We start from the raw sequence: 27,320 nt of genomic DNA, 5'->3' as shown, positions 1-27,320 counted from the left end.
AGGACACTGTGAGAGTTCTTAGAAGCGTCTTCAGAAAACCACCATCTTGTTTATTTGTGTACATTTCAGGACACCGCAAGTGTTCTTAGAACACATTCAACTTGACAGAGAACAATACGGACAGCGTCCTCAGGACACACCCATTTTGTTTATTTGCGAACATCACAGGACACCGCGAGTGTTCTTAGAACACATTCAACTTGCCAGCCACAACCCCCCATTCATATTTGCGAACATTTCAGGACACAGCAAGTGTTCGACAATGTTTTCAGAAAACCCCCATTTTGTGTATTTGCGAACATTTCAGGACACCGCGAGTGTTCTTAGAACACATTCAACTTGACAGAGAACAATACCGACAGCGTTCTCAGGACACCCCCTACGAACATTCCCCGGACACCGCGATTGTTCTTAGAAACGTCTTCAGAACACCCCCATTTTGTTTATTTGCAAACATTTCAGGACACTGCGAGTGTTCTTAGAACACATTCAACGTGACAGAGAACAATACGGGCAGCGTCCTCAGAACACCCCCATTTTGTTTATTTGTGAACATTTCAGGACACTGTGAGAGTTCTTAGAAGCGTCTTCAGAAAACCACCATCTTGTTTATTTGCGTACATTTCAGGACACCGCAAGTGTTCTTAGAACACATTCAACTTGACAGAGAACAATACGGACAGCGTCCTCAGGACACACCCATTTTGTTTATTTGCGAACATCACAGGACACCGCGAGTGTTCTTAGAACACATTCAACTTGCCAGCCACAACCCCCCATTCATATTTGCGAACATTTCAGGACACAGCGAGTGTTCGACAACGTCCTCAGAACACCCCCATTTTGTGTATTTGCGAACATTTCAGGACAGCGCGAATGTTCTTATAACACATTCAACTTGACAGAGAACAATACCGACAGCATCCTCAGGACACCCCCTACGAACATTCCCCAGACACCGCGAGTGTTCTTAGAAACGTCTTCAGAACAACCCCATTTTGTTGATTTGCAAACATTTCAGGATACTGCGAGTGTTCTTAGAACACATTCAACGTGACAGAGAACAATACGGACAGCGTCCACAGAACACCCCCATTTTGTTTATTTGCAAACATTTCAGGACACCGCGGGAGTTCTTAGAACACATTTAACTTGACAGAGAACAATACGGACAGCGTCCTCAGGACACCCCCATTTTGTTTATTTGCGAACATTTCAGGACACCGCAAGCGTTCTTAGAACACATTCAACTTTCCAGCCACAACCCCCCATTCATATTTGCGAACATTTCAGGACACAGCGAGTGTTCGACAACGTCTTCAGAACACCCCCATTTTGTGTATTTGCGAACATTTCAGGACACCGCGAGTGTTCTTAGAACACATTCAACTTGACAGAGAACAATACGGACAGCGTCCTCAGGACACCCCCATTTTGTTTATTTGCGAACATTTCAGGACACCGCAAGTGTTCTTAGAACACATTCAACTTTCCAGCCACAACCCCCCATTCATATTTGCGAACGTTTCAGGACACAGCGAGTGTTCGACAACGTCTTCAGAACACCCCCATTTTGTGTATTTGCGAACATTTCAGGACACCGCGAGTGTTCTTAGAACACATTCAACTTGACAGAGAACAATACGGACAGCGTCCTCAGGACACCGCCTGCAAACATTCCCCGGACACCGCGAGTGTTCTTAGAAACGTCTTCAAAACACCCCCATTTTGTTTATTTGCGTACATTTCAGAACACCACGAGTGTTCTTAGAACACATTCAACGTGACAGAGAACAATACGGATAGCGTCCTCAGAACACCCCCATTTTGTTTATTTGCAAACATTTCAGGACAGCGCGAGTTTTCTTAGAAGCGTCTTCAGAACACCGCCATCTTGTTTATTTGCGAACATTTCAGGACACCGCGAGTGTTCTTAGAAACTTTTTCAGAACACCGACATCTTGTTAATTTGCGAACCATTCAGGGCACCGCGAGTGTTCGTAGAACAATTTCAATGTGACAGAGAACAATACGGACAGCGTCCTCAGAACACCCCCATTTTGTTTATTTGTAAACATTTCAGGACACCGCGGGAGTTCTTAGAAGCGTCTTCAGAACACCACCATCTTGTTTATTTGCGAACATTTCAGGACACCGCTAGTGTTCTTAGAAGCGTCTTCAGAACACCACCATCTTGTTTATTTGCGAAAATTTCAGGACACCACGAGAGTTCTTAGAACACATTCAACTTGACAGCAAACAATACGGACAGCGTCGTCAGGACACCCCCTATGAACATTCCCCGGGCACCGCAAGTTTTCTTAGAAACGTCTTCAGAAAAACCCCATTTTGTTTATTTGCAAACATTTCACGACACCACAAGTGTTCTTAGAACACATTCAACTTGCCAGCCACAACCCCCCATTCATATTTGCGAACATTTTAGGACACAGCGAGTGTTCGACAACGTCTTCAGAACACCCCCATTTTGTATATTTACGAACATTTCAGGACACCGCGAGTGTTCTTAGAACACATTCAACTTGACAGAGAACAATACGGACAGCGTCCTCAGGACACCCCCTACGAACATTCCCCGGACACCGCAAGAGTTCTTAGAAACGTCTTCAGAACACCCCCATTTTGTTTATTTGCGAACATTTCAGGACACCGTGAGTGTTCTTAGAACACATTCAACATGACAGAGAACAATACGGACAGCGTCCTCAGAACACCCCCATTTTGTTTATTTGCGAACATTTCAGGGCACCGCTAGTGTTCTTAGAAGCGTCTTCAGAACACCACCATCTTGTTTATTTGCGAAAATTTCAGGACACCACGAGAGTTCTTAGAACACATTCAACTTGACAGCAAACAATACGGACAGCGTCGTCAGGACACCCCCTATGAACATTCCCCGGGCACTGCAAGTTTTCTTAGAAACGTCTTCAGAAAAACCCCATTTTGTTTATTTGCAAACATTTCACGACACCACAAGTGTTCTTAGAACACATTCAACTTGCCAGCCACAACCCCCCATTCATATTTGCGAACATTTTAGGACACAGCGAGTGTTCGACAACGTCTTCAGAACACCCCCATTTTGTATATTTACGAACATTTCAGGACACCGCGAGTGTTCTTAGAACACATTCAACTTGACAGAGAACAATACGGACAGCGTCCTCAGGACACCCCCTACGAACATTCCCCGGACACCGCAAGAGTTCTTAGAAACGTCTTCAGAACACCCCCATTTTGTTTATTTGCGAACATTTCAGGACACCGTGAGTGTTCTTAGAACACATTCAACATGACAGAGAACAATACAGACAGCGTCCTCAGAACACCCCCATTTTGTTTATTTGCGAACATTTCAGGGCATGGCGAGTGTTCTTAGAAGCGATTTCAGACCACCACCATCTTGTTTATTTGCGAACATTTCAGGACACTGCAAGTGTTCTTAGAAGCGTCTTCAGAACACCACCATCTTGTTTATTTGCGAACATTTCAGGGCACCACAAGTTTTCTTAGAACACATTCAACTTGACAGAGAACAATATGGACCGGGTCCTCAGGACACCCCCTATGAACATTCCCCAGACACTGCGAGTGTTCTTAGAAACGTCTTCAGAACACCCCCATTTTGTTTATTTGCAAACATTTCACGACACTGCAAGTGTTCTTAGAACACATTCAACTTGCCAGCCACAACCCCCCATTCATATTTGCGAACATTTCAGGACACAGCAAGTGTTCGACAATGTCTTCAGAAAACCCCCATTTTGTGTATTTGCGAACATTTCAGGACACCGCGAGTGTTCTTAGAACACATTCAACTTGACAGAGAACAATACCGACAGCGTTCTCAGGACACCCCCTACGAACATTCCCCGGACACCGCGATTGTTCTTAGAAACGTCTTCAGAACACCCCCATTTTGTTTATTTGCAAACATTTCAGGACACTGCGAGTGTTCTTAGAACACATTCAACGTGACAGAGAACAATACGGGCAGCATCCTCAGAACACCCCCATTTTGTTTATTTGTGAACATTTCAGGACACTGTGAGAGTTCTTAGAAGCGTCTTCAGAAACCACCATCTTGTTTATTTGCGTACATTTCAGGACACCGCAAGTGTTCTTAGAACACATTCAACTTGACAGAGAACAATACGGACAGCGTCCTCAGGACACACCCATTTTGTTTATTTGCGAACATCACAGGACACCGCGAGTGTTCTTAGAACACATTCAACTTGCCAGCCACAACCCCCCATTCATATTTGCGAACATTTCAGGACACAGCGAGTGTTCGACAACGTCCTCAGAACACCCCCATTTTGTGTATTTGCAAACATTTCAGGACAGCGCAAATGTTCTTATAACACATTCAACTTGACAGAGAACAATACCGACAGCATCCTCAGGACACCCCCTACGAACATTCCCCGGACACCGCGAGTGTTCTTAGAAACGTCTTCAGAACACCCCCATTTTGTTTATTTGCAAACATTTCAGGACACTGCGAGTGTTCTTAGAACACATTCCATGTGACAGAGAACAATAAGGACAGCGTCCTCAGAACACCCCCATTTTGTTTATTTGCAAACATTTCAGGACACCGCGGGAGTTCTTAGAACACATTTAACTTGACAGAGAACAATACGGACAGCGTCCTCAGGACACCCCCATTTTGTTTATTTGCGAACATTTCAGGACACCGCAAGCGTTCATAGAACACATTCAACTTTCCAGCCACAACCCCCCATTCATATTTGCGAACATTTCAGGACACAGCGAGTGTTCGACAACGTCTTCAGAACACCCCCATTTTGTGTATTTGCGAACATTTTAGGACACCGCGAGTGTTCTTAGAACACATTCAACTTGACAGAGAACAATACGGACATCGTCCTCAGGACACCGCCTGCAAACATTCCCCGGACACCGCGAGTGTTCTTAGAAACATCTTCAAAACACCCCCATTTTGTTTATTTGCATACATTTCAGAACACCACGAGTGTTCTTAGAACACATTCAACGTGACAGAGAACAATACGGACAGCGTCCTCAGAACACCCCCATTTTGTTTATTTGCGAACATTTCTGGACACCGCGAGAGTTCTTAGAACACATTCAACTTGACAGAGAACAATACGGACAGCGTCCTCAGGACACCCCCATTTTGTTTATTTGCAAACATTTCAGGACACCGCGAGTGTTCTTAGAACACATTCAACTTGCCAGCCACAACCCCCCATTCATATTTGTGAACATTTCAGGAAACAGCGAGTGTTCGACAACGTCTTCAGAACATCCCCATTTTGTGTATTTGCGAACATTTCAGGACACCGCGAGTGTTCATAGAACACATTCAACTTGACCGAGAACAATACGGACAGCGTCCTCAGGACACCGCCTGCAAACATTCCCTGGACACCGCGAGTGTTCTTAGAAACGTCTTCAAAACACCCCCATTTTGTTTATTTGCGTACATTTCAGGACACCACGAGTGTTCTTAGAACACATTCAACGTGACAGGGAACAATACGGACAGCGTCCTCAGAACACCCCGATTTTGTTTATTTGCAAACATTTCAGGACACCGTGAGTGTTCTTAGAACACATTCAACTTGCCAGCCACAAGCCCCCATTCATATTTGCGAACATTTCAGGACACAGCGAGTGTTCGACAACGTCTTCAGAACACCCCCATTTTGTGTATTTGCGAACATTTCAGGACAGCGCGAATGTTCTTAGAACACATTCAACTTGACAGAGAACAATACCGACAGCATCCTCAGGACACCACCTACGAACATTCCCCGGACACCGCGAGTGTTCTTAGAAACGTCTTCAGTACACCCCCATTTTGTTTATTTCCAAACATTTCAGGACACTGCAAGTGTTCTTAGAACACATTCAACGTGACAGAGAACAATACGGACGGCGTCCTCAGAACACCCCCATTTTGTTTATTTGTGAACATTTCAGGACACCGCAAGTGTTCTTAGAACACATTCAACTTTCCAGCCACAACCCCCATTCATATTTGCGAACATTTCAGGACACAGCGAGTGTTCTTAGAACACATTCAACTTGACAGAGAACAATACGGACAGCGTCCTCAGGACACCGCCTGCAAACATTCCCCGGACACCGCGAGTGTTCTTAGAAACATCTTCAAAACACCCCCATTTTGTTTATTTGCGTACATTTCAGAACACCACGAGTGTTCTTAGAACACATTCAACGTCAGAACACCCCCATTTTGTGTATTTGCGAACATTTCAGGACAGCGCGAATATTCTTATAACACATTCAACTTGACAGAGAACAATACCGACAACATCCTCAGGACACCCCCTACGAACATTCCCCGGACACCGCGAGTGTTCTTAGAAACGTCTTCAGAACACCCCCATTTTGTTTATTTGCAAACATTTCAGGACACTGCGAGTGTTCATAGAACACATTCAACGTGACAGAGAACAATACGGACAGCGTCCTCAGAACACCCCCATTTTGTTTATTTGCAAACATTTCAGGACACCGCGGGAGTTCTTAGAACACATTTAAATTGACAGAGAACAATACGGACAGCGTCCTCAGGACACCCCCATTTTGTTTATTTGCGAACATTTCAGGACACCGCAAGTGTTCTTAGAACACATTCAACTTTCCAGCCACAACCCCCCATTCAAATTTGCGAACTTTTCAGGACACAGCGAGTGTTCGACAACATCTTCAGAACACCCCCATTCTGTGTATTTGCGAACATTTCAGGACACTGCGAGTGTTCTTAGAACACATTCAACTTGACAGAGAACAATACGGACAGCGTCCTCAGGACACCGCCTGCAAACATTCCCCGGACACCGCGAGTGTTCTTAGAAACATCTTCAAAACACCCCCATTTTGTTTATTTGCGTACATTTCAGAACACCACGAGTGTTCTTAGAACACATTCAACGTCAGAACACCCCCATTTTGTGTATTTGCGAACATTTCAGGACAGCGCGAATATTCTTATAACACATTCAACTTGACAGAGAACAATACCGACAACATCCTCAGGACACCCCCTACGAACATTCCCCGGACACCGCGAGTGTTCTTAGAAACGTCTTCAGAACACCCCCATTTTGTTTATTTGCAAACATTTCAGGACACTGCGAGTGTTCATAGAACACATTCAACGTGACAGAGAACAATACGGACAGCGTCCTCAGAACACCCCCATTTTGTTTATTTGCAAACATTTCAGGACACCGCGGGAGTTCTTAGAACACATTTAAATTGACAGAGAACAATACGGACAGCGTCCTCAGGACACCCCCATTTTGTTTATTTGCGAACATTTCAGGACACCGCAAGTGTTCTTAGAACACATTCAACTTTCCAGCCACAACCCCCCATTCATATTTGCGAACGTTTCAGGACACAGCGAGTGTTCGACAACGTCTTCAGAACACCCCCATTTTGTGTATTTGCGAACATTTCAGGACACCGCGAGTGTTCTTAGAACACATTCAACTTGACAGAGAACAATACGGACAGCGTCCTCAGGACACCGCCTGCAAACATTCCCCGGACACCGCGGGTGTCCTTAGAAACGTCTTCAAAACACCCCCATTTTGTTTATTTGCGTACATTTCAGAACACCACGAGTGTTCTTAGAACACATTCAACGTGACAGAGAACAATACGGACAGCGTCCTCAGAACACCCCCATTTTGTTTATTTGCAAACATTTCTGGACAGCGCGAGTTTTCTTAGAAGAGTCTTCAGAACACCGCCATCTTGTTTATTTGCGAACATTTCAGGACACCGCGAGTGTTCTTAGAAACATTTTCAGAACACCGACATCTTGTTAATTTGCGAACATTTCAGGACACCGCGAGTGTTCTTAGAACAATTTCAATGTGACAGAGAACAATACGGACAGCGTCCTCAGAACACCCCCATTTTGTTTATTTGCAAACATTTCAGGACACCGCGGGAGTTCTTAGAAGCGTCTTCAGAACACCACCATCTTGTTTATTTGCGAACATTTCAGGACACCGCTAGTGTTCTTAGAAGCGTCTTCAGAACACCACCATCTTGTTTATTTGCGAAAATTTCAGGACACCACGAGAGTTCTTAGAACACATTCAACTTGACAGCAAACAATACGGACAGCGTCGTCAGGACACCCCCTATGAACATTCCCCGGACACCGCAAGTTTTCTTAGAAACGTCTTCAGAAAAACCCCATTTTGTTTATTTGCAAACATTTCACGACACCACAAGTGTTCTTAGAACACATTCAACTTGCCAGCCACAACCCCCCATTCATATTTGCGAACATTTTAGGACACAGCGAGTGTTCGACAACGTCTTCAGAACACCCCCATTTTGTATATTTACGAACATTTCAGGACACCGCGAGTGTTCTTAGAACACATTCAACTTGACAGAGAACAATACGGACAGCGTCCTCAGGACACCCCCTACGAACATTCCCCGGACACCGCAAGAGTTCTTAGAAACGTCTTCAGAACACCCCCATTTTGTTTATTTGCGAACATTTCAGGACACCGCGAGTGTTCTTAGAACACATTCAACATGACAGAGAACAATACGGACAGCGTCCTCAGAACACCCCCATTTTGTTTATTTGCGAACATTTCAGGGCACGGCGAGTGTTCTTAGAAGCGATTTCAGACCACCACCATCTTGTTTATTTGCGAACATTTCAGGACACCGCGAGTGTTCTTAGAAGCGTCTTCAGAACACCACCATCTTGTTTATTTGCGAACATTTCAGGGCACCACAAGTTTTCTTAGAACACATTCAACTTGACAGAGAACAATATGGACCGGGTCCTCAGGACACCCCCTATGAACATTCCCCAGACACTGCGAGTGTTCTTAGAAACGTCTTCAGAACACCCCCATTTTGTTTATTTGCAAACATTTCACGACACCGCAAGTGTTCTTAGAACACATTCAACTTGCCAGCCACAACCCCCCATTCATATTTGCGAACATTTTAGGACACAGCGAGTGTTCGACAACGTCTTCAGAACACCCCCATTTTGTATATTTACGAACATTTCAGGACACCGCGAGTGTTCTTAGAACACATACAACTTGACAGAGAACAATACGGACAGCGTCCTCAGGACACCCCCTACGAACATTCCCCGGACACCGCAAGAGTTCTTAGAAACGTCTTCAGAACACCCCCATTTTGTTTATTTGCGAACATTTCAGGACACCGCGAGTGTTCTTAGAACACATTCAACATGACAGAGAACAATACGGACAGCGTCCTCAGAACACCCCCATTTTGTTTATTTGCGAACATTTCAGGACACGGCGAGTTTTCTTAGAAGCGTTTTCAGACCTCCACCATCTTGTTTATTTGCGAACATTTCAGGACACCGCAAGTGTTCTTAGAAGCGTCTTCAGAACACCACCATCTTGTTTATTTGCGACCATTTCAGGGCACCACAAGTTTTCTTAGAACACATTCAACTTGACAGAGAACAATATGGACCGGGTCCTCAGGACACCCCCTATGAACATTCCCCAGACACTGCGAGTGTTCTTAGAAACGTCTTCAGAACACCCCCATTTTGTTTATTTGCAAACATTTCAGGACACCGGGAGTGTTCTTACAACACATTCAACTTGCCAGCCACAACCCCCCATTCATATTTGCGAACATTTCAGGACACAGCAAGTGTTCGACAATGTCTTCAGAAAACCCCCATTTTGTGTATTTGCGAACATTTCAGGACACCGCGAGTGTTCTTAGAACACATTCAACTTGACAGAGAACAATACCGACAGCGTTCTCAGGACACCCCCTACGAACATTCCCCGGACACCGCGATTGTTCTTAGAAACGTCTTCAGAACACCCCCATTTTGTTTATTTGCAAACATTTCAGGACACTGCGAGTGTTCTTAGAACACATTCAACGTGACAGAGAACAATACGGGCAGCGTCCTCAGAACACCCCCATTTTGTTTATTTGTGAACATTTCAGGACACTGTGAGAGTTCTTAGAAGCGTCTTCAGAAAACCACCATCTTGTTTATTTGTGTACATTTCAGGACACCGCAAGTGTTCTTAGAACACATTCAACTTGACAGAGAACAATACGGACAGCGTCCTCAGGACACACCCATTTTGTTTATTTGCGAACATCACAGGACACCGCGAGTGTTCTTAGAACACATTCAACTTGCCAGCCACAACCCCCCATTCATATTTGCGAACATTTCAGGACACAGCAAGTGTTCGACAATGTTTTCAGAAAACCCCCATTTTGTGTATTTGCGAACATTTCAGGACACCGCGAGTGTTCTTAGAACACATTCAACTTGACAGAGAACAATACCGACAGCGTTCTCAGGACACCCCCTACGAACATTCCCCGGACACCGCGATTGTTCTTAGAAACGTCTTCAGAACACCCCCATTTTGTTTATTTGCAAACATTTCAGGACACTGCGAGTGTTCTTAGAACACATTCAACGTGACAGAGAACAATACGGGCAGCGTCCTCAGAACACCCCCATTTTGTTTATTTGTGAACATTTCAGGACACTGTGAGAGTTCTTAGAAGCGTCTTCAGAAAACCACCATCTTGTTTATTTGCGTACATTTCAGGACACCGCAAGTGTTCTTAGAACACATTCAACTTGACAGAGAACAATACGGACAGCGTCCTCAGGACACACCCATTTTGTTTATTTGCGAACATCACAGGACACCGCGAGTGTTCTTAGAACACATTCAACTTGCCAGCCACAACCCCCCATTCATATTTGCGAACATTTCAGGACACAGCGAGTGTTCGACAACGTCCTCAGAACACCCCCATTTTGTGTATTTGCGAACATTTCAGGACAGCGCGAATGTTCTTATAACACATTCAACTTGACAGAGAACAATACCGACAGCATCCTCAGGACACCCCCTACGAACATTCCCCAGACACCGCGAGTGTTCTTAGAAACGTCTTCAGAACAACCCCATTTTGTTGATTTGCAAACATTTCAGGATACTGCGAGTGTTCTTAGAACACATTCAACGTGACAGAGAACAATACGGACAGCGTCCACAGAACACCCCCATTTTGTTTATTTGCAAACATTTCAGGACACCGCGGGAGTTCTTAGAACACATTTAACTTGACAGAGAACAATACGGACAGCGTCCTCAGGACACCCCCATTTTGTTTATTTGCGAACATTTCAGGACACCGCAAGCGTTCTTAGAACACATTCAACTTTCCAGCCACAACCCCCCATTCATATTTGCGAACATTTCAGGACACAGCGAGTGTTCGACAACGTCTTCAGAACACCCCCATTTTGTGTATTTGCGAACATTTCAGGACACCGCGAGTGTTCTTAGAACACATTCAACTTGACAGAGAACAATACGGACAGCGTCCTCAGGACACCGCCTGCAAACATTCCCCGGACACCGCGAGTGTTCTTAGAAACGTCTTCAAAACACCCCCATTTTGTTTATTTGCGTACATTTCAGAACACCACGAGTGTTCTTAGAACACATTCAACGTGACAGAGAACAATACGGACAGCGTCCTCAGAACACCCCCATTTTGTTTATTTGCAAACATTTCAGGACAGCGCAAGTTTTCTTAGAAGCGTCTTCAGAACACCACCATCTTGTTTATTTGCGAACATTTCAGGACACCACGAGTGTTCTTAGAAACGTTTTCAGAACACCGACATCTTGTTAATTTGCGAACATTTCAGGACACCGCGAGTGTTCTTAGAACACATTCAATGTGACAGAGAACAATACGGACAGCGTCCTCAGAACACCCCCATTTTGTTTATTTGCGAACATTTCAGGACACAGCAAGTGTTCTTAGAAGCGTCTTCAGAACACCACCATCTTGTTTATTTGCGAACATTTCAGGACACCGCTAGTGTTCTTAGAAGCGTCTTCAGAACACCACCATCTTGTTTATTTGCGAAAATTTCAGGACACCACAAGTGTTCTTAGAACACATTCAACTTGACAGCAAACAATACGGACAGCGTCGTCAGGACACCCCCTATGAACATTCCCCGGACACCGCAAGTTTTCTTAGAAACGTCTACAGAAAAACCCCATTTTGTTTATTTGCAAACATTTCACGACACCGCAAGTGTTCTTAGAACACATTCAACTTGCCAGCCACAACCCCCCATTCATATTTGCAAACATTTTAGGACACAGCGAGTGTTCGACAACGTCTTCAGAACACCCCCATTTTGTGTATTTGCGAACATTTCAGGACAGCGCGAATATTCTTATAACACATTCAACTTGACAGAGAACAATACCGACAACATCCTCAGGACACCCCCTACGAACATTCCCCGGACACCGCGAGTGTTCTTAGAAACGTCTTCAGAACACCCCCATTTTGTTTATTTGCAAACATTTCAGGACACTGCGAGTGTTCTTAGAACACATTCAACGTGACAGAGAACAATACGGACAGCGTCCTCAGAACACCCCCATTTTGTTTATTTGCAAACATTTCAGGACACCCCGGGAGTTCTTAGAACACATTGATTGACAGAGAACAATACGGACAGCGTCCTCAGGACACCCCCATTTTGTTTATTTGCGAACATTTCAGGACACCGCAAGTGTTCTTAGAACACATTCAACTTTCCAGCCACAACCCCCCATTCATATTTGCGAACGTTTCAGGACACAGCGAGTGTTCGACAACGTCTTCAGAACACCCCCATTTTGTGTATTTGCGAACATTTCAGGACACCGCGAGTGTTCTTAGAACACATTCAACTTGACAGAGAACAATACGGACAGCGTCCTCAGGACACCGCCTGCAAACATTCCCCGGACACCGCGAGTGTTCTTAGAAACGTCTTCAAAACACCCCCATTTTGTTTATTTGCGTACATTTCAGAACACCACGAGTGTTCTTAGAACACATTCAACGTGACAGAGAACAATACGGATAGCGTCCTCAGAACACCCCCATTTTGTTTATTTGCAAACATTTCAGGACAGCGCGAGTTTTCTTAGAAGCGTCTTCAGAACACCGCCATCTTGTTTATTTGCGAACATTTCAGGACACCGCGAGTGTTCTTAGAAACTTTTTCAGAACACCGACATCTTGTTAATTTGCGAACCATTCAGGGCACCGCGAGTGTTCGTAGAACAATTTCAATGTGACAGAGAACAATACGGACAGCGTCCTCAGAACACCCCCATTTTGTTTATTTGTAAACATTTCAGGACACCGCGGGAGTTCTTAGAAGCGTCTTCAGAACACCACCATCTTGTTTATTTGCGAACATTTCAGGACACCGCTAGTGTTCTTAGAAGCGTCTTCAGAACACCACCATCTTGTTTATTTGCGAAAATTTCAGGACACCACGAGAGTTCTTAGAACACATTCAACTTGACAGCAAACAATACGGACAGCGTCGTCAGGACACCCCCTATGAACATTCCCCGGGCACCGCAAGTTTTCTTAGAAACGTCTTCAGAAAAACCCCATTTTGTTTATTTGCAAACATTTCACGACACCACAAGTGTTCTTAGAACACATTCAACTTGCCAGCCACAACCCCCCATTCATATTTGCGAACATTTTAGGACACAGCGAGTGTTCGACAACGTCTTCAGAACACCCCCATTTTGTATATTTACGAACATTTCAGGACACCGCGAGTGTTCTTAGAACACATTCAACTTGACAGAGAACAATACGGACAGCGTCCTCAGGACACCCCCTACGAACATTCCCCGGACACCGCAAGAGTTCTTAGAAACGTCTTCAGAACACCCCCATTTTGTTTATTTGCGAACATTTCAGGACACCGTGAGTGTTCTTAGAACACATTCAACATGACAGAGAACAATACGGACAGCGTCCTCAGAACACCCCCATTTTGTTTATTTGCGAACATTTCAGGGCATGGCGAGTGTTCTTAGAAGCGATTTCAGACCACCACCATCTTGTTTATTTGCGAACATTTCAGGACACTGCAAGTGTTCTTAGAAGCGTCTTCAGAACACCACCATCTTGTTTATTTGCGAACATTTCAGGGCACCACAAGTTTTCTTAGAACACATTCAACTTGACAGAGAACAATATGGACCGGGTCCTCAGGACACCCCCTATGAACATTCCCCAGACACTGCGAGTGTTCTTAGAAACGTCTTCAGAACACCCCCATTTTGTTTATTTGCAAACATTTCACGACACTGCAAGTGTTCTTAGAACACATTCAACTTGCCAGCCACAACCCCCCATTCATATTTGCGAACATTTCAGGACACAGCAAGTGTTCGACAATGTCTTCAGAAAACCCCCATTTTGTGTATTTGCGAACATTTCAGGACACCGCGAGTGTTCTTAGAACACATTCAACTTGACAGAGAACAATACCGACAGCGTTCTCAGGACACCCCCTACGAACATTCCCCGGACACCGCGATTGTTCTTAGAAACGTCTTCAGAACACCCCCATTTTGTTTATTTGCAAACATTTCAGGACACTGCGAGTGTTCTTAGAACACATTCAACGTGACAGAGAACAATACGGGCAGCATCCTCAGAACACCCCCATTTTGTTTATTTGTGAACATTTCAGGACACTGTGAGAGTTCTTAGAAGCGTCTTCAGAAACCACCATCTTGTTTATTTGCGTACATTTCAGGACACCGCAAGTGTTCTTAGAACACATTCAACTTGACAGAGAACAATACGGACAGCGTCCTCAGGACACACCCATTTTGTTTATTTGCGAACATCACAGGACACCGCGAGTGTTCTTAGAACACATTCAACTTGCCAGCCACAACCCCCCATTCATATTTGCGAACATTTCAGGACACAGCGAGTGTTCGACAACGTCCTCAGAACACCCCCATTTTGTGTATTTGCAAACATTTCAGGACAGCGCAAATGTTCTTATAACACATTCAACTTGACAGAGAACAATACCGACAGCATCCTCAGGACACCCCCTACGAACATTCCCCGGACACCGCGAGTGTTCTTAGAAACGTCTTCAGAACACCCCCATTTTGTTTATTTGCAAACATTTCAGGACACTGCGAGTGTTCTTAGAACACATTCCATGTGACAGAGAACAATAAGGACAGCGTCCTCAGAACACCCCCATTTTGTTTATTTGCAAACATTTCAGGACACCGCGGGAGTTCTTAGAACACATTTAACTTGACAGAGAACAATACGGACAGCGTCCTCAGGACACCCCCATTTTGTTTATTTGCGAACATTTCAGGACACCGCAAGCGTTCATAGAACACATTCAACTTTCCAGCCACAACCCCCCATTCATATTTGCGAACATTTCAGGACACAGCGAGTGTTCGACAACGTCTTCAGAACACCCCCATTTTGTGTATTTGCGAACATTTTAGGACACCGCGAGTGTTCTTAGAACACATTCAACTTGACAGAGAACAATACGGACATCGTCCTCAGGACACCGCCTGCAAACATTCCCCGGACACCGCGAGTGTTCTTAGAAACATCTTCAAAACACCCCCATTTTGTTTATTTGCATACATTTCAGAACACCACGAGTGTTCTTAGAACACATTCAACGTGACAGAGAACAATACGGACAGCGTCCTCAGAACACCCCCATTTTGTTTATTTGCAAACATTTCAGGACAGCGCAAGTTTTCTTAGAAGCGTCTTCAGAACACCACCATCTTGTTTATTTGCGAACATTTCAGGACACCACGAGTGTTCTTAGAAACGTTATCAGAACACCGACATCTTGTTAATTTGCGAACATTTCAGGACACCGCGAGTGTTCTTAGAACACATTCAATGTGACAGAGAACAATACGGACAGCGTCCTCAGAACACCCCCATTTTGTTTATTTGCGAACATTTCAGGACAACGCAAGTGTTCTTAGAAGCGTCTTCAGAACACCACCATCTTGTTTATTTGCGAACATTTCAGGACACCGCTAGTGTTCTTAGAAGCGTCTTCAGAACACCACCATCTTGTTTATTTGCGAAAATTTCAGGACACCACAAGTGTTCTTAGAACACATTCAACTTGACAGCAAACAATACGGACAGCGTCGTCAGGACACCCCCTATGAACATTCCCCGGACACCGCAAGTTTTCTTAGAAACGTCTACAGAAAAACCCCCTTTTGTTTATTTGCAAACATTTCACGACACCGCAAGTGTTCTTAGAACACATTCAACTTGCCAGCCACAACCCCCCATTCATATTTGCGAACATTTTAGGACACAGCGAGTGTTCGACAACGTCTTCAGAACACCCCCATTTTGTATATTTACGAACATTTCAGGACACCGCGAGTGTTCTTAGAACACATTCAACTTGACAGAGAACAATACGGACAGCGTCCTCAGCGTCCCTACGAACATTCCCCGGATACCGCAATAATTCTTAGAAACGTCTTCAGAACACCCTCATTTTGTTAATTTGCGAACATTTCAGGACACCGCGAGTGTTCTTAGAACACATTCAACATGACTGAGAACAATACGGACAGCGTCCTCAGAACACCCCCATTTTTGTTTATTTGCGAACATTTCAGGACACGGCGAGTGTTCTTAGAAGCGTTTTCAGACCACCACCATCTTGATTATTTGCGAACATTTCAGGACACAGCGAGTGTTCTTAGAAGCGTCTTCAGAACACCACCATCTTGTTTATTTGCGAACATTTCAGGGCACCACAAGTTTTCTTAGAACACATTCAACTTGACAGAGAACAATATGGACCGGGTCCTCAGGACACCCCCTATGAACATTCCCCAGACACTGCGAGTGTTCTTAGAAACGTCTTCAGAACACCCCCATTTTTTTTATTTGCAAACATTTCAGGACACTGCAAGTGTTCTTAGAACACATTCAACGTGACAGAGAACAATACGGACAGCGTCCTCAGAACACCCCCATTTTGTTTATTTTTGCGAACATTTCAGGACACCGCAAGTGTTCTTAGAACACATTCAACTTTCCAGCCACAACCCCCATTCATATTTGCGAACATTTCAGGACACAGCGAGTGTTCGACAACGTCTTCAGAACACCCCCATGTTGTGTATTTGCGAACATTTCAGGACACCGCGAGTGTTCTTAGAACACATTCAATGTGACAGAGAACAATACGGACAGTGTCCTCAGGACACCCCCATTTTGTTTATTTGCAAACATTTCAGGACACCGCAAGTGTTCTTAAAACACATTCAACTTGTCCGAGAACAATACGGACAGCGTCCTCAGGACACCGCCTGCAAACATTCCCTGGACACCGCGAGTGTTCTTAGAAACGTCTTCAAAACACCCCCATTTTGTTTATTTGCGTACATTTCAGGACACCACGAGTGTTCTTAGAACACATTCAACGTGACAGGGAACAATACGGACAGCGTCCTCAGAACACCCCGATTTTGTTTATTTGCAAACATTTCAGGACACCGTGAGTGTTCTTAGAACACATTCAACTTGCCAGCCACAAGCCCCCATTCATATTTGCGAACATTTCAGGACACAGCGAGTGTTCGACAACGTCTTCAGAACACCCCCATTTTGTGTATTTGCGAACATTTCAGGACAGCGCGAATGTTCTTAGAACACATTCAACTTGACAGAGAACAATACCGACAGCATCCTCAGGACACCACCTACGAACATTCCCCGGACACCGCGAGTGTTCTTAGAAACGTCTTCAGAACACCCCCATTTTGTTTATTTGCAAACATTTCAGGACACTGCAAGTGTTCTTAGAACACATTCAACGTGACAGAGAACAATACGGACAGCGTCCTCAGGACACCCCAATTTTGTTTATTTGCGAACATTTCAGGACACCGTAGGAGTTCTTAGAACACATTTAACTTGACGGAGAACAATACGGACAGCGTCCTCAGGACACCCCCATTTTGTTTATTTGCGAACATTTCAGGACACCGCAAGTGTTCTTAGAACACATTCAACTTTCCAGCCACAACCCCCATTCATATTTGCGAACATTTCAGGACACAGCGAGTGTTCGACAACGTCTTCAGAACACCCCCATTTTGTGTATTTGCGAACATTTCAGGACACCGCGAGTGTTCTTAGAACACATTCAACTTGACAGAGAACAATACGGACAGCGTCCTCAGGACACCGCCTGCAAACATTCCCCGGACACCGCGAGTGTTCTTAGAAACGTCTTCAAAACACCCCCATTTTGTTTATTTGCGTACATTTCAGAACACCACGAGTGTTCTTAGAACACATTCAACGTGACAGAGAACAATACGGACAGCGTCCTCAGAACACCCCCATTTTGTGTATTTGCGAACATTTCAGGACACCGCGAATGTTCTTATAACACATTCAACTTGACAGAGAACAATACCGACAGCATCCTCAGGACACCCCCTACGAACATTCCCCGGACACCGCGAGTGTTCTTAGAAACGTCTTCAGAACACCCCCATTTTGTTTATTTGCAAACATTTCAGGACACTGCGAGTGTTCTTAGAACACATTCAACGTGACAGAGAACAATACGGACAGCGTCCTCAGAACACCCCCATTTTGTTTATTTGCGAACATTTCAGGACCCTGCGGGAGTTCTTAGAACACATTTAACTTGACAGAGAACAATACGGACAGCGTCCTCAGGACACCCCCATTTTGTTTATTTGCGAACATTTCAGCACACCGCAAGTGTTCTTAGAACACATTCAACTTTCCAGCCACAACCCCCCATTCATATTTGCGAACATTTCAGGACACAGCGAGTGTTTGACAACATCTTCAGAACACCCCCATTTTGTGTATTTGCGAACATTTCAGGACACCGCGAGTGTTCTTAGAACACATTCAACTTGACAGAGAACAATACGGACAGCGTCCTCAGGACACCGCCTGCAAACATTCCCCGGACACCGCGAGTGTTCTTAGAAACGTCTTCAAAACACCCCCATTTTGTTTATTTGCGTACATTTCAGAACACCACGAGTGTTCTTAGAACACATTCAACGTGACAGAGAACAATACGGACAGCGTCCTCATTTTGTTTATTTGCAAACATTTCAGGACAGCGCGAGTTTTCTTAGAAGCGTCTTCAGAACACCACCATCTTGTTTATTTGCGAACATTTCAGGACACCACGAGTGTTCTTAGAAACGTTTTCAGAACACCGACATCTTGTTAATTTGCGAACATTTCAGGACACCGCAAGTGTTCTTAGAACACATTCAATGTGACAGAGAACAATACGGACAGGGTCCTCAGAACATCCCCATTTTGTTTATTTGCGAACATTTCAGGACACCGCAAGTGTTCTTAGAAGCGTCTTCAGAACACCACCATCTTGTTTATTTGCGAACATTTCAGGACACCGCTAGTGTTCTTAGAAGCGTCTTCAGAACACCACCATCTTGTTTATTTGCAAAAATTTCAGGACACCACAAGTGTTCTTAGAACACATTCAACTTGACAGCAAACAATACGGACAGCGTCGTCAGGACACCCCCTATGAACATTCCCCGGACACCGCAAGTTTTCTTAGAAACGTCTACAGAAAAACCCCATTTTGTTTATTTGCAAACATTTCACGACACCGCAAGTGTTCTTAGAACACATTCAACTTGCCAGCCACAACCCCCCATTCATATTTGCGAACATTTTAGGACACAGCGAGTGTTCGACAACGTCTTCAGAACACCCCCATTTTGTATATTTACGAACATTTCAGGACACCGCGAGTGTTCTTAGAACACATTCAACTTGACAGAGAACAATACGGACAGCGTCCTCAGGACACCCCCTACGAACATTCCCCGGACACCGCAAGAGTTCTTAGAAACGTCTTCAGAACACCCCCATTTTGTTTATTTGCAAACATTTCAGGACACCGGGAGTGTTCTTACAACACATTCAACTTGCCAGCCACAACCCCCCATTCATATTTGCGAACATTTCAGGACACAGCAAGTGTTCGACAATGTCTTCAGAAAACCCCCATTTTGTGTATTTGCGAACATTTCAGGACACCGCGAGTGTTCTTAGAATACATTCAACTTGACAGAGAACAATACCGACAGCGTTCTCAGGACACCCCCTACGAACATTCCCCGGACACCACGATTGTTCTTAGAAACGTCTTCAGAACACCCCCATTTTGTTTATTTGCAAACATTTCAGGACAATGCGAGTGTTCTTAGAACACATTCAACGTGACAGAGAACAATACGGGCAGCGTCCTCAGAACACCCCCATTTTGTTTATTTGTGAACATTTCAGGACACCGTGAGAGTTCTTAGAAGCGTCTTCAGAAAACCACCATCTTGTTTATTTGCGTACATTTCAGGACACCGCAAGTGTTCTTAGAACACATTCAACTTGACAGAGAACACTACGGACAGCGTCCTCAGGACACCCCCATTTTGTTTATTTGCGAACATCACAGGACACCGCGAGTGTTCTTAGAACACATTCAACTTGCCAGCCAAAACCCCCCATTCATATTTGCGAACATTTCAGGACACATTGAGTGTTCGACAACGTCTTCAGAACACCCCCATTTTGTGTATTTGCGAACATTTCAGGACACCGCAAGTGTTCTTAGAACATATTCAACCTGACAGAGAACAATAGGGACAGCGTCCTCAGGACATCCCCTGCGAACATTCCCCGGACACCGCGAGTGTTCTTAGAAACGTCTTCAAAACACCCCCATGTTGTTTATTTGCGTACATTTCAGGACACCGCGAGTGTTCTTAGAACACATTCAACGTGACAGAGAACAATACGGACAGCGTCCTCAGAACACCCCCATTTTCTTTATTTGCAAACATTTCAGGACACCGCAAGTTTTCTTAGAAGCGTCTTCAGAACACCACCATCTTGTTTATTTGCGAACATTTCAGGACACCGCTAGTGTTCTTAGAAGCGTCTTCAGAACACCACCATCTTGTTTATTTGCGAACATTTCAGGACACAGCGAGTGTTCGACAACATCTTCAGAACACTCCCATTTTGTGTATTTGCGAACATTTCAGCACACCGCAAGTGTTCTTAGAACACATTCAACTTGACAGAGAACAATACCGACAGCGTCCTCAGGACACCCCCTACGAACATTCCCCGGACACCACGAGTGTTCTTAGAAACGTCTTCAAAACACAGCCATTTTGTTTATTTGCGTACATGTCAGGACACCACGAGTGTTCTTAGAACACATTCAACGTGACAGAGAACAATACGGACAGCGTCCTCAGAACACCCCATTTTGTTTATTTGCAAACATTTCAGGACACCGCGAGAGTTCTTAGAACACATTCAACTTGACACAGAACAATACGTACAGCGTCCTCAGGACACCCCCATTTTGTTTATTTGCAAACATTTCAGGACACCGCAAGTGTTCTTAGAACACGTTCAACTTGCCAGCCACAACCCCCATTCATATTTGAGAACATTTCAGGACACAGCGAGTGTTCGACAACGTCTTCAGAACATCCCCATTTTGTGTATTTGCGAACATTTCAGGACACCGCAAGTGTTCTTAGAACACATTCAACTTGACAGAGAACAATACGGACAGCATCATCAGGACACCCCCTACAAGCATTCCCCCGACACAGCGAGTGTTCTTAGAAACGTCTTCAGAACACCCCCATTCTGTTTATTTGCATACATTTCAGGACATCACAAGTGTTCTTAGAACACATTCAACGTGACAGAGAACAATACGGACAGTGTCTTCAGAACACCCCCATTTTGTTTATTTGCAAACATTTCAGGACATCGCGAGTGTTCTTAGAAGCGTCTTCAGAACACCACCATCTTGTTTATTTGCGAACATTTCAGGACACCGTGAGTGTTCTTAGAAGCGTCTTCAGAACACCACCATCTTGTTTATTTGCGAATATTTCAGGACACCGCGACTGTTCTAAGAACACATTCAACTTGACAGAGAACAATACGGACAGCGTCCTCAGGACACCCCCATTTTGTTTATTTGCAAACATTTCAGGACACCGCAAGTGTTCTTAGAAGCGTCTTCAGAACACCACCATCTTGTTTATTTGCGAACATTTCAGGACACCGCAAGTGTTCTTAGAACACATTCAACTTGCCAGCCACAACCCCCATTCATATTTGCGAACATTTCAGGACACAGCGAGTGTTCGACAACGTCTTCAGAACACCCCCATTTTGTGTATTTGCGAACATTTCAGGACAGCGCGAATGTTCTTAGAACACATTCAACTTGACAGAGAACAATACCGACAGCATCCTCAGGACACCACCTACGAACATTCCCCGGACACCGCGAGTGTTCTTAGAAACGTCTTCAGAACACCTCCATTTTGTTTATTTGCAAACATTTCAGGACACTGCAAGTGTTCTTAGAACACATTCAACGTGACAGAGAACAATACGGACAGCGTCCTCAGGACACCCCAATTTTGTTTATTTGCGAACATTTCAGGACACCGCAGGAGTTCTTAGAACACATTTAACTTGACAGAGAACAATACGGACAGCGTCCTCAGGACACCCCCATTTTGTTTATTTGCGAACATTTCAGGACACCGCAAGTGTTCTTAGAACACATTCAACTTTCCAGCCACAACCCCCCATTCATATTTGCGAACATTTCAGGACACAGCGAGTGTTTGACAACATCTTCAAAACACCCCCATTTTGTTTATTTGCGTACATTTCAGAACACCACGAGTGTTCTTAGAACACATTCAACGTGACAGAGAACAATACGGACAGCGTCCTCAGAACACCCCCATTTTGTGTATTTGCGAACATTTCAGGACACCGCGAATGTTCTTATAACACATTCAACTTGACAGAGAACAATACCGACAGCATCCTCAGGACACCCCCTACGAACATTCCCCGGACACCGCGAGTGTTCTTAGAAACGTCTTCAGAACACCCCCATTTTGTTTATTTGCAAACATTTCAGGACACTGCGAGTGTTCTTAGAACACATTCAACGTGACAGAGAACAATACGGACAGCGTCCTCAGAACACCCCCATTTTGTTTATTTGCGAACATTTCAGGACCCTGCGGGAGTTCTTAGAACACATTTAACTTGACAGAGAACAATACGGACAGCGTCCTCAGGACACCCCCATTTTGTTTATTTGCGAACATTTCAGGACACCGCAAGTGTTCTTAGAACACATTCAACTTTCCAGCCACAACCCCCCATTCATATTTGCGAACATTTCAGGACACAGCGAGTGTTTGACAACATCTTCAGAACACCCCCATTTTGTGTATTTGCGAACATTTCAGGACACCGCGAGTGTTCTTAGAACACATTCAACTTGACAGAGAACAATACGGACAGCGTCCTCAGGACACCGCCTGCAAACATTCCCCGGACACCGCGAGTGTTCTTAGAAACGTCTTCAAAACACCCCCATTTTGTTTATTTGCGTACATTTCAGAACACCACGAGTGTTCTTAGAACACATTCAACGTGACAGAGAACAATACGGACAGCGTCCTCATTTTGTTTATTTGCAAACATTTCAGGACAGCGCGAGTTTTCTTAGAAGCGTCTTCAGAACACCACCATCTTGTTTATTTGCGAACATTTCAGGACACCACGAGTGTTCTTAGAAACGTTTTCAGAACACCGACATCTTGTTAATTTGCGAACATTTCAGGACACCGCGAGTGTTCTTAGAACACATTCAATGTGACAGAGAACAATACGGACAGGGTCCTCAGAACACCCCCATTTTGTTTATTTGCGAACATTTCAGGACACCGCAAGTGTTCTTAGAAGCGTCTTCAGAACACCACCATCTTGTTTATTTGCGAACATTTCAGGACACCGCTAGTGTTCTTAGAAGCGTCTTCAGAACACCACCATCTTGTTTATTTGCGAAAATTTCAGGACACCACAAGTGTTCTTAGAACACATTCAACTTGACAGCAAACAATACGGACAGCGTCGTCAGGACACCCCCTATGAACATTCCCCGGACACCGCAAGTTTTCTTAGAAACGTCTACAGAAAAACCCCATTTTGTTTATTTGCAAACATTTCACGACACCGCAAGTGTTCTTAGAACACATTCAACTTGCCAGCCACAACCCCCCATTCATATTTGCGAACATTTCAGGACACAGCGAGTGTTCGACAACATCTTCAGAACACCCCCATTTTGTATATTTACGAACATTTCAGGACACCGCGAGTGTTCTTAGAACACATTCAACTTGACAGAGAACAATACGGACAGCGTCCTCAGGACACCCCCTACGAACATTCCCCGGACACCGCAAGAGTTCTTAGAAACGTCTTCAGAACACCCCCATTTTGTTTATTTGCAAACATTTCAGGACACCGGGAGTGTTCTTACAACACATTCAACTTGCCAGCCACAACCCCCCATTCATATTTGCGAACATTTCAGGACACAGCAAGTGTTCGACAATGTCTTCAGAAAACCCCCATTTTGTGTATTTGCGAACATTTCAGGACACCGCGAGTGTTCTTAGAATACATTCAACTTGACAGAGAACAATACCGACAGCGTTCTCAGGACACCCCCTACGAACATTCCCCGGACACCACGATTGTTCTTAGAAACGTCTTCAGAACACCCCCATTTTGTTTATTTGCAAACATTTCAGGACAATGCGAGTGTTCTTAGAACACATTCAACGTGACAGAGAACAATACGGGCAGCGTCCTCAGAACACCCCCATTTTGTTTATTTGTGAACATTTCAGGACACCGTGAGAGTTCTTAGAAGCGTCTTCAGAAAACCACCATCTTGTTTATTTGCGTACATTTCAGGACACCGCAAGTGTTCTTAGAACACATTCAACTTGACAGAGAACACTACGGACAGCGTCCTCAGGACACCCCCATTTTGTTTATTTGCGAACATCACAGGACACCGCGAGTGTTCTTAGAACACATTCAACTTGCCAGCCAAAACCCCCCATTCATATTTGCGAACATTTCAGGACACATTGAGTGTTCGGCAACGTCTTCAGAACACCCCCATTTTGTGTATTTGCGAACATTTCAGGACACCGCAAGTGTTCTTAGAACATATTCAACCTGACAGAGAACAATAGGGACAGCGTCCTCAGGACATCCCCTGCGAACATTCCCCGGACACCGCGAGTGTTCTTAGAAACGTCTTCAAAACACCCCCATGTTGTTTATTTGCGTACATTTCAGGACACCGCAAGTGTTCTTAGAACACATTCAACGTGACAGAGAACAATACGGACAGCGTCCTCAGAACACCCCCATTTTCTTTATTTGCAAACATTTCAGGACACCGCAAGTTTTCTTAGAAGCGTCTTCAGAACACCACCATCTTGTTTATTTGCGAACATTTCAGGACACCGCTAGTGTTCTTAGAAGCGTCTTCAGAACACCACCATCTTGTTTATTTGCGAACATTTCAGGACACAGCGAGTGTTCGACAACGTCTTCAGAACACTCCCATTTTGTGTATTTGCGAACATTTCAGCACACCGCAAGTGTTCTTAGAACACATTCAACTTGACAGAGAACAATACCGACAGCGTCCTCAGGACACCCCCTACGAACATTCCCCGGACACCACGAGTGTTCTTAGAAACGTCTTCAAAACACACCCATTTTGTTTATTTGCGTACATGTCAGGACACCACGAGTCTTCTTAGAACACATTCAACGTGACAGAGAACAATACGGACAGCGTCCTCAGAACACCCCATTTTGTTTATTTGCAAACATTTCAGGACACCGCGAGAGTTCTTAGAACACATTCAACTTGACACAGAACAATACGGACAGCGTCCTCAGGACACGCCCATTTTGTTTATTTGCAAACATTTCAGGACACCGCAAGTGTTCTTAGAACACGTTCAACTTGCCAGCCACAACCCCCCATTCATATTTGAGAACATTTCAGGACACAGCGAGTGTTCGACAACGTCTTCAGAACATCCCCATTTTGTGTATTTGCGAACATTTCAGGACACCGCAAGTGTTCTTAGAACACATTCAACTTGACAGAGAACAATACGGACAGCATCATCAGGACACCCCCTACAAACATTCCCCCGACACAGCGAGTGTTCTTAGAAACGTCTTCAGAACACCCCCATTCTGTTTATTTGCATACATTTCAGGACATCACAAGTGTTCTTAGAACACATTCAACGTGACAGAGAACAATACGGACAGTGTCTTCAGAACACCCCCATTTTGTTTATTTGCAAACATTTCAGGACATCGCGAGTGTTCTTAGAAGCGTCTTCAGAACACCACCATCTTGTTTATTTGCGAACATTTCAGGACACCGTGAGTGTTCTTAGAAGCGTCTTCAGAACACCACCATCTTGTTTATTTGCGAATATTTCAGGACACCGCGACTGTTCTAAGAACACATTCAACTTGACAGAGAACAATACGGAAAGCGTCCTCAGGACACCCCCATTTTGTTTATTTGCAAACATTTCAGGACACCGCAAGTGTTCTTAGAAGCGTCTTCAGAACACCACCATCTTGTTTATTTGCGAACATTTCAGGACACCGCAAGTGTTCTTAGAACACATTCAACTTGCCAGCCACAACCCACATTCATATTTGCGAACATTTCAGGACACAGCGAGTGTTCGACAACGTCTTCAGAACACCCCCATTTTGTGTACTTGCAAACATTTGAGGACACCGCGAGTGTTCTTAGAACACATTCAACTTGACAACGAAGAATACGGACACTGTCCTCAGGACACCCCCATTTTGTTTATTTGCGTACATTTCAGGAAACCGCAAGTGTTCTTAGAACAGTTTCAGCTTGCTTGCGAACAAAACAGACACATATTGAGTCCTCAGAACACCCCTCATTCAGTTTATTTAGAACATTTTAGAACACCCGTGATGTCCGCAGACAAATTGAACACAAAAAGAACGTCTAACACAAAAAAACACAACTTTCATCCTATCTCATACACTTCAACCCCCCCCAAACACTCCTACACACCAACACACTCTACTAAATACAAATTTTGAACAAAGTTTCACCGCGCTGTCCGCGGACGTCCGTGAATCCAAGATGGCTGGCGCTACTGAAAATCTGACACTCTTCACGCTCCACGCCGTCCAATCAGGGAACACGTTGCATGTCCACGGACATCACGCAAGTCAATGGACCAATCAGGACACTGTCCACGGACCGAACAGGGAAGTGTGTCCGCAAAGCGGACACAGAATCACTATTTTGTTTTTACCTACTTTTTGGTCAT

This window comes from Ambystoma mexicanum, chromosome 4q, assembly GCF_040938575.1.
Source record: "Ambystoma mexicanum isolate Mex_15411 chromosome 4q, UKY_AmexF1_1, whole genome shotgun sequence".
In the NCBI taxonomy this organism is placed as follows: domain Eukaryota; kingdom Metazoa; phylum Chordata; class Amphibia; order Caudata; family Ambystomatidae; genus Ambystoma; species Ambystoma mexicanum.
The sequence above is the reverse complement of the archived record's forward strand: the minus strand, read 5'-3'. Positions refer to the sequence as shown.